Here is a 14,482-nt window from a genome sequence, read left to right on the forward strand (position 1 = left end):
GGCCGGGGGCGGGGCCTCGGCAGCGCGAGGGCGGCCCTTCTGTCCCTCTGTCTCTATAGCCCGGGGGTGGGAGGTGGCCTATGGGAGGACAGTCCCCGGGGCTTCCAGGACTTCCAGGACTTCGTGACCTTCTGGCCCCACGTGGTTTCGGCTGTTCCCCACCGCGGGGCGGGGCGTTTTGAGGGAAGCTCCTGTGAGGTCCATGTGAGTTACCCTAGCAGCTGAAGGTTGGGAAGGAGGGACCCCAGGGGCACACTCCCCCAGTCTGAGCCTCAGTTTTCCTCAGCTGCCAAGAGGACTCGCCAGCTGGGCTTGGCGGGACGGTGCAGCATTCTATCTGTAAACATTTGAGTTCTGACTATATGCCTATCGTTAAAAATAGGTGATGATGATCGAGGGATGAATCATTGGTTAATTTGATCATTGACGCCTATATGTGCCAAGCAGTGGTCTGTGGGGTTGGGGATATAGGAAGGAACAAGGTGAGCTTGGAGGAATAAGAGGGACCCCATCAGGAGGGCTGGACTATATTGTAAGGCTTTTTTTAAAGTATATTTTTATTGATTTCAGAGAGGAAGGGAGAGAGAAAAACAATGATGAGAGAGAATCATCGACTGGCTTCCTCCTACACGCCCCAGGGGATCGAGCCTGCAACCCAGCCATGTGCCCTTGACTGGAATTAAACCCGGGACCCTTCAGTCCACAGACTGACGCCCTATCCACAGAGACAAGCCAGCTGGGATTTGACACCACCTGTGCTGCTACCTCCTTCCCGGTCCAAGGCATCTTATCGCAACTTCTGCAAAGCTGCCTAAACCTTCTCTCTGACCCTGCCCTTGTTCCCAGGGTCTTCCACACAGTGGCCCCAGTGACCTTTTAAAACTCTGGTCACTCCTCCGCTCAAAACCTCCACTGGCTTCCAATTTTGATCACAGAAAAAAAACAGGACTCAACCTTGCCCCTTTCCCCCGCCCCTGAGGTGGATCCCCTCTCCCCCTTATGCACACTTTCCACTATGGTCACAGTGGCTTTCTCAGTGCGCCTGAAATATACAGGGAACACTGCCACCTCTGCCCTGGCTGATCCTTTGGTCTAGAATGCAATCATGGGCTGTGTTAACGTAAAAACCATTGAAACCTGTAAAGAATTTTTGTGAGTTTATTTGAGCCAAACTGTCGACATATGCCAGGAAGTAGAACCTCAATGAATTGAGATCATGCTCCGGGGAATGGCAGGGTTACATTTGTATTTATACATTTGCTTTCAAAGGAGGGACGTAGGTGGGTTACATGAAATTCATTGGTGATAGATTAAGGAGGAGGGATAAAGCAAAGCAGGGGAAACCCCTGGGATTGGATAAAAAGTAAAATGATGGACACATACTTAGTTGGGTGCAGGATTAATTAACATGATAATGAAGGAATTTGTGGTATCTGTCCTGGCGCCCAGCACATTTGGTTGTGCCCCAGGGGCTCCAGAAAAAAGGAAGTTACAAGTTACCCAGACATTTCAAGGGTATGTTATAGATGCAAAAAAACAGATAGGCTCAGTTAAGGTAAAGGTTGACCTTGTCAGTGAAGATACCGGCCTAGGATGTAACTGCCCACCATAACTGCTTTTAGTTAAAGTTGAATTCCAGACCATCTTTGTGGTTACTTTAGGTCTCTGAGTATGCAAGACTGCTATGCAGGCCTCCCCTGAGCTTGTCAGGTCAGCATGTAGCCCCTTTCGTCCACAGCTGCATAATGACATTTCAGTCAACAAGGGACCTCACATATGAGGGTGGTAGGCTAGGTGTGCAGTAGGCTATAGCATCTAGGTTTGAGTAAGTGTACTCTATGATGTTTGTACAATGATGAAATCGCCTAAAGATGCATTTCTTAGAACAATCCCTGTTTTTAAGGGGCGTATGGCTGGACTCCTTTGCCTCTTGGTTCCCACCTTTTCCACTTTGGGGCTTTTTGTTTACTCTGTACTTTGTCCATTCTATCTTCCCTGACCATCCTGTTTAAAATCCAAGGCCCCTGCCCTTCCCTGAGTTATTTTTCTCCAGAACACCAAACATTGTTTTATTTGTTTATTGTCCTTCCCCCATGAGCATGTAGGCTTCCAGAATGCAGGTTTCTATCTGTTTTGTTCTCTGCTTTATCTCCAATGCCTAGAACAGTACCTGGCACATAGTAGGTACTCAATAATAAATGATCACTGAATAAATAAAGACATTAGTTAACTCTAGATGTGTTAGGAAACAGAAGGGTTTTGAAAAGAGGAGTGCTACAACCTGACTTTTATTAGGACCCCTTTGACTATAGAGAGTTAGGTAGGGTGGGGGCAGGGTTTGGGGGTAAGGATGGAAGCCCTCAGTCCTGCTGGGAGGCCTTTGCAATAATCTGGGCAAGAGCTGATCGTAGTTTGGATTGAGGCGATACCATGGAGAGAGTAGGAAAGGTTGGACTCCGGATGCATACTGAAGGCAAGATTTGCTGATGAACTGTGGCATGTAAAAGAAAGACGTCAAGGATGACAAAGTTTTTGGCCCTGGGCAGAGGGCCAACCCCACAGCCTGCTGCCACTCCAAGACCTTTTAGGACTGTTGTCAAAGCTAACAGAGAATGTGCTTAGGATCAGCCAAGGTTTATTGAGTCCTTCCTGTGGGTGTGGTGCTGAGCTATTGTTTCCTTAATTCCTTTTACTTCTTTGAGGCAGATACTATCATAATCCGCAGACTGAAGAAGTCAACCATTTGCCTGAAGTCATGCAGCTAGCTGGCAAATGCTGAGGCTGTGATTCCGGCAAAGTCTGTGCTTATACCTGGTACTCCTTGTTGCTCTCACTACCTTAATTTCTCTGGTTCTAAAATGGGGCTCCTCTCCTCCCTTATCACAGACAGAGCTGGCGAAAATGAACTGGCCCTTAGGGATTGAGAGCTAGGTTCTCTCTGAGCCACACTTATTGACTGAGAGCTTGGGGTTGTCCCTTTCCTTCCAGCCCCAGAAAAACCCAGCTGAAGTTGAGCTCCCCATGGCTGGGGGTAGGCCCCTTGTATCAGACTGAAGGCTGTGGGTCAGTCAGGATGAAAGCAGGGCCCTGAATTCATTGATGGATGCCCCGTTTTATCTGCTATGCTACCCCCTGCCCTTGCCACAGATCCTGTTATTAGGTCCAGTTCCGGGCTTTGTGACAATCATGGACCTGCTGCCAACCAGGAGGCGGAAGAACACCTGCTCTCAGGCCTATGGGCAAATCCCAGACTCTTGTCACCTACTCCAGGGAAGGAATCTAAAATCCCCAGGAAGGCAAATAAAGCCATTTGACATGCAGTTCCTGTGCTCCTGTGCCCTGTCAGGCTGAAAAGGGGGTGGCACAGGACATGGCAGGCTTTGGCGCCAGGCAGTTCTGCCTCTCTACCCCATCTCGGTACCTGTGGGCTCTGTGACCCTGGGGCCCCCTCAGCACCTGCAGAACCTCAAGGCCCCATTATTGTGACAGAAGCCTTTAGAAGGCTGTTACAGGATCAGAGAGAAAGCTCTACCTTTGTTCTCTCTTCTCTCTGCCCTCTACCTCCAATCTTGTCATTCAGATCTCAGCTTAAATGTCACCTCCTCAGTAGGCCCTCCCTGACCACTCAGTATAAAGCAGGGATTGGCAGACTTTTTCTACAAAAAGCCAGACAGTAAATATTTTAGTGTGATCTCCATTACAACAAATCCACTCTGCTGTTACAGTGGGAATGACATCATAGATTATTTAAATAGGCATGACTGTGTTCCAATAAAACTTTATGGGTATTAAAATGTGAATTTCTTACCATTTTGACATGCTATGAAATGTTCTTTTTTAAAAATATATTTTTATTTCAGAGAGGAAGGGAGAGGGAGAGAGAGATAGAAACATCAATGATGAGAGAGAATCATTGATCAGCTGCCTCCTGCATGGCCCCCACTGAGGATCAAGCCCGTAACTTGGGCATGTGCCCAGTCCGGGAATCAACCGTGATCTCCTGGTTCATAGGTTGACACTCAACCACAAAGCCACACCAGCGAGGCATGAAATACTCTTTTGATTTTTCCCCAACTATTTAAAAATATGGAAACCATTCTTAGCTAGGGGCCATATGAAAGCAGGTGGCAGGCTGGATTGGCCCACCATGGGCAGCTAACCCTTAGTCTAGTCTTAAAATAAGTGTTTCTGCCTGGTCAGTGTGGTTCAGTGGTTGAGCACTGAACCAAGAGCTCGCTGGTTCGATTCCTGTTCAGGGCCCATGCCCAGGTTTCAGGCCTGATTCCCAGGAGGGGGCGTGCAGAGGCAGCTGATCAATGATGCTGTTTCTCATTGATGTTTCTCTCTATCCCTCTCCCTAAAAATCAGTAAAAACATATTAAAATAAGTGTTTCTGAGGTACTTATCATTATCAGCCCCCCCCCCCCCCCGCCCCCATTCTCTCCTTTCCTTATTCCCTAAGTTTATCATCCATTTTCCCCTCTAGGATATAATTTCCTGAAAGCAGAGAGCTTATCACACTCCTGTCTTTATTCTGTTCTTTCTTTTTTTTTTTTTTTTTAACATTTCTTGAACACTTACTTTGTACCAGACATTACTCCAAGCACATGATGCTCAGTAATTTATTTAATTTTTATAAAAGAAAATGCTGAAGCTGTCAGCAAAATAGGGGCACCAATAAAAACTTCTTAATGAATTTGATATTTCAAATATGTTTTTAAAGGGAATCGAAGTAGTTATCATGTGTACCAGTCAGGGTTCAATCAGAGAAGCAGAGCCAGTAGGAGAAATACATTAAGAGCTTTATTTGCAAGGCACTGGCCTAAAACAGTGCAAATTATTCCCTTACAGTTTTAGAGGTTAGAAGTGTCATGGAGTTAAAGTCAAGGTGTCAGTAGGGCTGCATGTGTTTATCCTGGAAGCTCTGGGGAAGAATCTGTTTTCTTGCCTTTTCTAACTTCTAGAGGCGCCCACATTTCATGGCTTGTTGGCCCTGTCTCCTCTCTTCAAAGCCAAAATGGCATTACTTCAACCTCTGCTTTGGTCATCACATCTTCTCTGACTCTGACTTTCCTGTCTTCTTTTTTCCTTTGTAAGGAGCCTTGTGATTACACTGAGCCCATCTCATGTTTTAGAATGATCTCCCCATCTCAAGGTCAACTGATTAGCAACCTTAATTTCCCCTTGTCATGTACCAGTAAAAGGACATATTCACAAGGTTTAGGGACTAGCATGTGATCACTTTGTTTTTAATAATCCTCACCAGAGTATATTTTCTCTATTGCTCTTCAGAGAGAGTGGAAGGGAGGGAGTGATGGGGGGAAGTTATGGGGAGAAAGAGAGAGAAACATTGATGTGAGAGGCATCAACTGGTTGCCTCCAGCATGAGTCCTAACCAGGGACGAGGAGCGAACCTGCAACCTAGGTACATGCCCCGTCCACTTTGTTTTTAATAATCCTCACCAGAGTATATTTTCTCTATTGCTCTTCAGAGAGAGTGGAAGGGAGGGAGTGATGGGGGGAAGTTATGGGGAGAAAGAGAGAGAAACATTGATGTGAGAGGCATCAACTGGTTGCCTCCAGCATGAGTCCTAACCAGGGACGAGGAGCGAACCTGCAACCTAGGTACATGCCCTTGACTGGGAATCAGAAATTGAACCTGAGACCCTTTGGTGCATGGGCCGGTGCTCTAACTATTTAGCAACACTGGCCAGGGCCGTGTGGACATCTTTGAGGAGCCATTTCTCTGCCTACCATACCATGGGAAAAATAAGTTCTGTGTTGGCCTTCCCTTCATTTATTTTTACCATTCAGTACTGTTTCATATGGATTTACATGTTGGGGAGAGTTTGGCATAATTTTTTAAATGCCTGTGGGCTTTAATGTTTTAAGATGGTACTGGCCATTTGGCAGGTAACAGGCATTAAAATTACTGGGCAGAAATGAAAAAACCTGGACTTGTAAAATTCAGTGGAGACAGGTGCAAAGATACATCTGAGAGAGTTTGTGAAAAAATACAGACTCCAGTTCTATTATTGTAGGCAGCTGGAATGGTACCAGGTGTCTGACTGGTGGGGTCTTTACAAACCTGGGTCCAGCAACCTCGGTACTTGGGTTCTGGCTAGGAAAGAATTCAGAGCCAAGACCCAAACTGAACGAGAACATTTATTTGGTAAATCACAGAGGTAGAAGAAGTAATTCCTAGAAGAAATGGGTTTAAGAAACAAGTTATAAGGTAAAGGAAGGGCCCTTGGAGCTTGGGAGGAGGAAGTTAATGGTAAAGTGTCTGGGGCAGGGACGGGGAGTGGGAAGGAAAAGGGGAAGGCCAGGGGGGACTCCAGGAACGGAGAGCCACTGGGTCTTCCATCCTAAGGGTTTTATGGGTGGAGATTTTAGGGGAGGTCCCAGGGGAAAATCTCAGTAGAATATTCAGCAGTTCTCCAGGTGTGTCCTTTCAGGATTGTAATCTCCACTGAATGATTGGCCGGCACAAGGGCAGGGAGTCATTATTCAATGCAGCCGTGGGGTCGCTCTTCTGGTTTTGCTGTTTTTCTGGGCCTGGGGCTGAAATACAACAGGCTTAGATGTTATCTCTAGGGAGGAAAGGTCTGGGGGTCCAAACCCCATGACCAGCCAATATGCTAGGGGAGGAAAGATCACCCTGGGGGCGAGGTCCCACCCTACATTTGATTGTCCATTGTTAGACACCTGGGGTTTTTGGCCCTGGTGACCTTCTGTACCTGGCCCATCCTCCTTGCTCTGCTCATGTCTGTCTAACTGCCTCCCACACTATCACAGATCTAATGGATCTCCAGCACGGGGCCTGGGAATCTGAATTTCTTTTGGACTCTCCACTCCCATAGCAAACTCTGTTGGTGACTGCTCATAACCCCTCGGAGGGTCCTACTGTGGCCTCAGTGCTTCCTCTCAGCACAGGACAAGCCAGCTGTGCCAGGGAGTTGATGCTTCCAGAACAGCCCTCAACCAACAACTGACAGGAGTTGAAGGATAAGTACCTCCACTTGGGTGGGACAACTCTGAGGTGCATGTTCCAAACAGTTTCCCAGAGTTCCAGTGGTGACCCACTTGACAGCACGTATAGGAAACAGAAACCCAGCACAAGATAGAAGCAAATGGAGTTCCCAGATGATGGTGAAGGAAGGTCCCCGGGGGATCTTTGACAGCTGTGGACCAGAGCGGGTAACCAGTCAAGATTCTAGCAGGTCTGAAGGCTCCAGGGAGATCCCTTCAAAAAGGTGAATGAATACCATTTCTGACGCATTAGAAGATGTTGAGAGGTCACTTAGACCACTGGCAAAAGTTTGAAGTTGAACTGAAAACATGTACTGAGAAAATTAGGTCTCCTTGGGGTGGGGGAAGGGAGCAAGACAATTATTAACTTAAGGGAAACTATAAAGCTGTGCAGGAAAGCAAAGGACACCATAGTTTACCATGGAGCTTAGCTGTGAATGGCATTTACATAGTCACAATTATGTAAATATTAAATATTGATTCACTAAAATTATAACTATCTTGAGAAGAATGGGGGGGAGGGTGTGTATATGTGCTGGGGTCAAATATAGGGAAGGAAAGAGAGCAGAACCCTCATATCCTATAGCGGGAAAGACGATTATACTGAAAACTGAAAAATTTAGCGGCAGAAATAGAAGCATGTTAGTTAGCGACAGGGAGTTAAATAACAAAAATCAGTTAAAAGAGGGCAAAAGTGGTTTCCTTTGGGAAGGAGGAATGGGAGGAGGGAGTAAAGTAGAGATTTCTGTTTTTAGAATATTGGACTCTTCAATTTATGTGTATGAATAAGAAAATATAAAATAAAAATTAAAAAAAGGACATGGATAACATATATGAAAATGTTGTTTTGATAATGGTTGTCTCTGAATTGTGGGTCATGGGTATTCTTTTTCTTTTTAGTGTTATTTAATTTTTTTCCCTGTAAATAATATACAGCAAGAAATGAGAACAAATACGATATTTTTAAGGGGAGAAAGGAGAGAGATAAGCCTAGGGGCAGCCTGGAAACTAGTGTTTCTGTCTGTCAACAGGCCTCAAGATGGAGACAGTGGGAATGATACAAAGGTGAAGGGTTGTGGGTCGGGGGAGGAAGGATTGACAGAGCTTGGTGACTCATGGAATAGGAAGGTGAGGCCGTGTCAAAGATGAAAGTAACAAATAGCCATGGCCTTGACGCCCTGTATGATAAGCTGGCATATTTCTAGTTTATGACAGATGACTGGCAATTAGGACTGTTCCTCACGACAGGCAGAGTATCAAAGGGCTTTATTTACATTGTCTGCTTCTTCTATCCTTCCTTGTTTTCTTTTTTTTCCATTGCAAATTGTTTTCCCTGTGGTCTTTTATTTTTTTTAACTTTGTTTTATTGCTTAAAGTATTACAAAGAGCAGTACATTTGTCTCCTTTTTTCCCCCCTTGACCTTCCCCCAGCCTTCCTTACCCCCTAACATTTCTTTTATTACTGGTTTGGTGGTGGTGAACTCCTTTAGCTTTTTCTTGTCTGCGAAGCTCTTTATCTGTCCCTCAATTCTAAATGAGAGCTTTGCTGGGTAGACTAATCTTGGTTGTAGGTCCTTGCTATTCATCACTTTGAATATTTCTTGCCACTTCCTTCTGGCCTGCAAAGTTTCTGTTGAGAGTCGAATAGGTGCTCCCTTGTAGGTAACTAGCTGCTCTTCTCTTGCTGCTTTTAAGATTCTCTCTTTGTCTTTAACCATGGGCATTTTAATTATGATGTGTCTTGGTTTTCACTTGTGACCAATTCCATCATAATCTCTGAATGGATATTAAGTCATAGTAAATTCTATGTGCAACCACTGGTAAGGGATATACGTTCTTCAGTTTGTTACTACATCTTCTTTGCTCACATGACCTCCTGACCTTTGTGAAAGCTTGAATTTGTCAACTCTGTTTAATCACATTCTAAACTCAAACTCAAATGACAGTTTGGATTTCTGTGTTCCACAATTTAAAACTCATTCGTTTTAATTTTACCTGTACTCAGAAAACTGTTAACCTTTTAAATGTGGGATCCAAAGTTGGAAATAATCAATGAATAACCTGGAAATGATATAACCTCTCTTATTATAGTTCTCTTTGTGCTAGGAGCTGGGGAGAAGTGTTTTTTTCTTTTTATTTGTTTTAGTGGATGAATGCATTTTACAGTAAAAACATAAGCCTGCTAACAAAATAAATGTAACCTAGTAATATCTTGTTTCCAGAATGTAACAATTCCATGGAAGGCTCAGGAGAATGCTCACATTTTTGTGATATTCTTTACTGATTTTATGCTTTCCTCCTTCCATGAAGTTCTTCCAGAACACCCAGTCTGTACTATATGGTCACTACATACTTAGCCTTCTCCATTCCCATTTTGAAAATTGGGTTTTATGTCATGTTGATGTCAGGAAAGCAAATAATTGTGAAGATAACTAGTTTTACCCCATGTTAGTATTTCAGAATATTGATTGGCTTGGCAGGGTGCAGTCCTCTGATATTAATTCTACAGAATGAGACCACTGCAGTGTAACTTATATTCAACCATTCTCTGAATTAAAGACTGGATAGTATTACGTTAATGTATGGATGTGAGGTGAGAACTTGTCTGACTGAGGATTCGTCTGAGAACGTGTTCCTATTGAGTGACAGGCACCTGTGAAAGGAGAAGCAGCCGCACTTGGTGTTTCCCCTCCTGTCCCAGTAAGAAGAGGGACTTTCAGGAGTGGCCATGGCATTTGTGAATCTTCGTTACAAGAAGTGACACCACACATTCTTTAATTTATTTTTATTTTTTAAATTCCTTAACATACATTTTATGACTCATGTTGCAGGGAGGGACCGGGTTGGCTCCTCCTGAATAAAAGCACTAAACAATTTTAGACAACAAAGACACATATTTAACCAATAAAGACAAATAACATTCCCCATTAAAAACTTTGAATCACCACGGCTAGCAATATCAGTTTGTGAGCATATAGGCCTTGTTGACGTCGTCTTGGGATAGCTGTCTGCCAACCCAGTGGCTTTTATTATGTTGTATAACCAAAAGTGTCCAATTCAATGGCTTTTATTATGTTGTATAACCATCACCACTATCTGAGTTCCAAACATTTTCATCACCCCAACAAGACTCTGTACCTGTTAGCAGTCAGTCAATCTCTCCTTACCCATCTCCCGTCAATCACTAATCTATGTTCTGTCTCTATGGATTTGCCTATCCTGAACATTTCATATAAATGGAATCATGTATGTGGCATTTTGTGTCTGGCTTCTTTTCTGTAGCAGAATATTCTGTTTCTTTTTAAAATTTACTTCCTTATTATCTGTCATCCTTTTTATACTCTCAGAGGCTCTAATACCTATAATAGTGTCCACCATACATCATGAAATATGGATTAAGCACTTATTATGTACTATGTATGCAGTAGCACAAAAACCCTCCCCTCTACCTCCATTTTCTCCTCAGTGATCTCCAAGGCTCCCCTTGTACACCCCCAAGGTGGTGATAGGCTAAGGGTGAGTGGTATGGTTGGGGGAGTCGCCCCGCTCCTGGCCCAGCAGACATGATCCAGCTCTTTCTACAAAGGGACGCCTCACACCAGCACGGGGCCCCAAACGAACTGAAACAAAAGACAAGTCCTGATGAGCACCGCTCCTGGCCCAGCAGACATGATCCAGCTCTTTCTACAAAGGGACGCCTCACACCAGCACAGGGGCCCCAAACGAACTGAAACAAAAGACAAGTCCTGATGAGCACCTGTTTCTAAGGGGCTTCCCAGTTCCTTTGGTTCTTATTCAAGACAAATTTGTGATTCGTGGGACAGTTCAAATAATTGCCTTAAATAAAAAGTGGAAGGGGCCCTGGGACAAGGAATACAGGAGGCCTCGAGTGACAGAGAACAGCCTTTACCGCCACCAAGCACGGAGATTGGGGTCTCAGTTCTACAACTGCAAGGAACTGAATTTTCCCAACAGCCTGAATGAGCCTGGAAGTGGACTCTTCCCACTGCCTCCAGATGAGGACGCAGACAGGCTGCGTCTTTAGCCTGGGAGACCCTGGGCATAGACCACAGCAGAGCCTGCATGGACTCAGGACCTATGAACTCTGAGCTGGAAGTAGTTTGAAAGAAGAGGAAGAAAAAGATATTCAGTTTGCTGCTTTCAGTTCCCAGCTGAAAGCAGGCTTGCTTTGAGGCCTGGAGCGCTGTCTGGCTTAATTGGGCCAAGGGGCAGACGGAATAGGAGTTAAGAAATCAGACACTGCAGCCCAACAGCCAGGGTTTGAATCCCAGCACTGCCACTTACTACCTCTGTCACCTTGAGCAAGTTATCCTCCCCGTGCCTCCTTCCCCAGTAAGTATGTCAGAATATTATTTTTGCGTTGAGTGAACTAATATTCACGAAGTCTTAGAAGCATGACAGGCACATAAATACTTTATGGATGTTTCTCAAATTAAAAGGAACTCCCCCGGACAATGTATGTGTGCATAACGGAGTGACTGGTTCCAAGTGGTGCTGAGCCCCTTTAATGATTCTCCTGGGTTAGAAATACTGGCTGTGGTGGCCTCTAACCAGTTTTCTTACCTCATTTAAAGACCAAAAGGGAAATTCCCTTCTGTTTCCAAATAGGGGAAAATTACAACATTGCGAATTATTCATTAGTAGGATAAACACAGGCACTACAAATGATAACTCTTATCTATGAATATGATCTTAGGAAAGGGCCTATGCTCTGCCTTGGCAATGTGATATGGGTAAGGTCATGGGCTTTGAAGCCAGACTACCTGTGTCTGAATCCCAGCTTAGCTACCTATAGTGGTGTGACCTGGGCTAAATCACTTAACCTCCCTGTGTCTCAGTTTCCCCATCTGCAAAATGGGGTTAATAATATAACTTAGCACACAGAACTATTGTTAGCATAAAATTAATAAATGGAGAGCACCTAGCATATCATTCAAGTACTTAATAAACCTTAGCTATTACTGTTGAATTAAAAAATAGCACAAATATGCTTTAGGGTTTAAATATATGTCTATGCAATGAAAAAAATCTATGAGATAGTTTATAAAATGCTCTAAAACTATGACTGCTTTTCACTCTCTTCTTCATGTTTTTCTGTATTGTCTGAAATTTTTTTTATAATAGTAAGCCGATACTACTTTTGTAATTAGAAAAAAAGTTAAGTTAATTCCATTTGTGGGTAGGAGCTTAATAAGCAACTCCATCCTCAATGAATTGTTTCCTGTCCTCACCTTTGTGTGTTTGAGGACTGTTTTGCCTGGGAAATTCTTGCTAGAGCATGAAGTATTCTGTGTTTGCTCAAGTCCTCTCCCTGTGAATCAGGGCGAGCCTCTCAAAGGCCGGGTGGGTTCTCCTTCACCCTGCTCTACTCTGTTGCATGAAAGGAGGTACTGACCCGCCCATCCCCTGGTTCATCTGGCTGTTTATTTCACACACAGTCATTCAGCAAGGTTTGGGAAACAAACAACCCATCCAGCCAGTAGAAATCCATGCATTCACCTCAAAGAGAGAGGCAGATTCATATCTATTGCCCTGGAAAGATGTTTGTGATCACAACACTCAGTTAAAACAAACTACATACATAACAATATTTATTTTAAAAAATAGGTATCGAGTACTTAACCATTCTGTTCAAGGCCTTGGGGACACAGCAATGATAAGCAGAGAAAACCCTTGTCCTCGTAGAGCTTACATTCTGGAAGAAGAAACAGTGCACAAGAAAACAAAGTAAGTTAATTTAGATTATGAAAAATGCTATGGTGCCAGAGATGGGATGGAGGCAGAGCTACGTAGTAGGGTGGGGTTATAGAAGGCCTCTCGAGGAGGTGGCTTTTGAAGGTGTAGAGTGTGATTCCAGTTTTCTCTGTGTGTGTATGTCTGTTTATTATAAACTAGAGAAAAGGTATACTCACCAGACTTCGCTTTTAACTCAATACTTCTGGAGTTCTATTCCATGCATTGGAATTTTTTGATATTTGCAACCATAGTAAAAAAAAGATCTATATTTTTGATATTTATTTTATATATTTAAATGCCATTTAACAAAGAAAAACCAACCAAAAAAATGAGTTCGCGTGTTACCTCTGACACGCGTGTCATAGGTTCGCCATCACGGGGATAGGAACACTAATTTCCATTTTACAGAGTAGAATTGAAGGTCAGCAGCTTTTGTAAGGCCTGACAGCAAAGAAGTGGAGAAACTGTTAATGGAAGTCTGTCTGATGCCAAAACTCCCAAATGATGATGATGATGATGATGATGATGATAATGTTGACAATTATAATAAGAACTACTATTTGGTGTGCGGATACTGTGTGCTAAGCTTTGTAAGCATGATCTCATTTCATTCCCCTTGCAACCCTTGAGGCAGGTGCAGTGGACAGTGCAGTTGACTCCTTGACATCCATTCCAGCCCAGCCATAGGCCTGGGACCCAATTAGTCTAAGCCAATCACAGGAATTGTATCCCCTTGCCAGAGATTGGTTTAGGAATGGGAAGGTGACCCAAATCTAGCCAATGAGAAGTGAGTACCATAAACAGTTGCCAGGAAAGTTCTTCCTCATTCTTCCAGGAGGGAGTCTGGAAGTGATTTTATTTGCCTACTGGAATGAAAGAGGATCCCTGTAGCCCTGATAGCTCTTGGCAGTCATCCTATGATCACGAGGAGAACCAGCCTCAGGATGAAACCAACACTGTGGACAGCAGAACAGAGATGGAAAGAACCTGGGGCCTTGATGTCATAGGCTGGTGGATCTACCACTGTCCAGAGGGGAGGCAGGATTGCCTGTTCCAGTTAAGCCAGTTTGGGTTTTATTAGCTTCGCCTTTCTAGCGAAAGGCATTTAATGAACTTGGTGTGGATTTTTTACATCTTCATTCACAGATGGGGAAACTGAGGCTCAGAGGGATCAAGCGAGTTGCCTAAGGTCACACAGTGAGCAAAGCTTTGCTCCAGGGTTTGTCTGATTCCAAACTCATCACGCAGTGCAGTTCCCACACAGTAGTAACCTTCCTTCTGCTAGATGCTTTTTAAGCACCATGAAGTTAAATCCTTATAACTACCCTGCGAAGCAAGTGCTTTTATTATCCCCATTTTGTAGATCACAGACATCCATAGGGAAGAGGAAGCTGTTTAGCAGAGAGGTTTTGGGATCTGAGGATTGCTTACAGATTTATGATTCATACATCGCCAAGGGCAGACAAGGGGGTGGGGAGAAAGGAATTCTTGGAGGTTACAAAAGGCCAGGATCCTGTTTCAATCCTGCTGAAGTGTTGAGCCAGGAATATTGGCAAATAGAGCCCCAGAAACTTACTTGTCCTCTCTAAGGATTTGCTCTTAATTAATTTTAAATTTGAGTAAGGAAAAAATTCATAGAGGGAATACATCACCATTGTAGAAAAAGGTTGGAAATATAGGCATGTAATAAGGT

The sequence above is a fragment of the Myotis brandtii genome, unplaced genomic scaffold (genome assembly GCF_000412655.1).
Source record: "Myotis brandtii unplaced genomic scaffold, ASM41265v1 scaffold225, whole genome shotgun sequence".
NCBI lineage: Eukaryota > Metazoa > Chordata > Mammalia > Chiroptera > Vespertilionidae > Myotis > Myotis brandtii.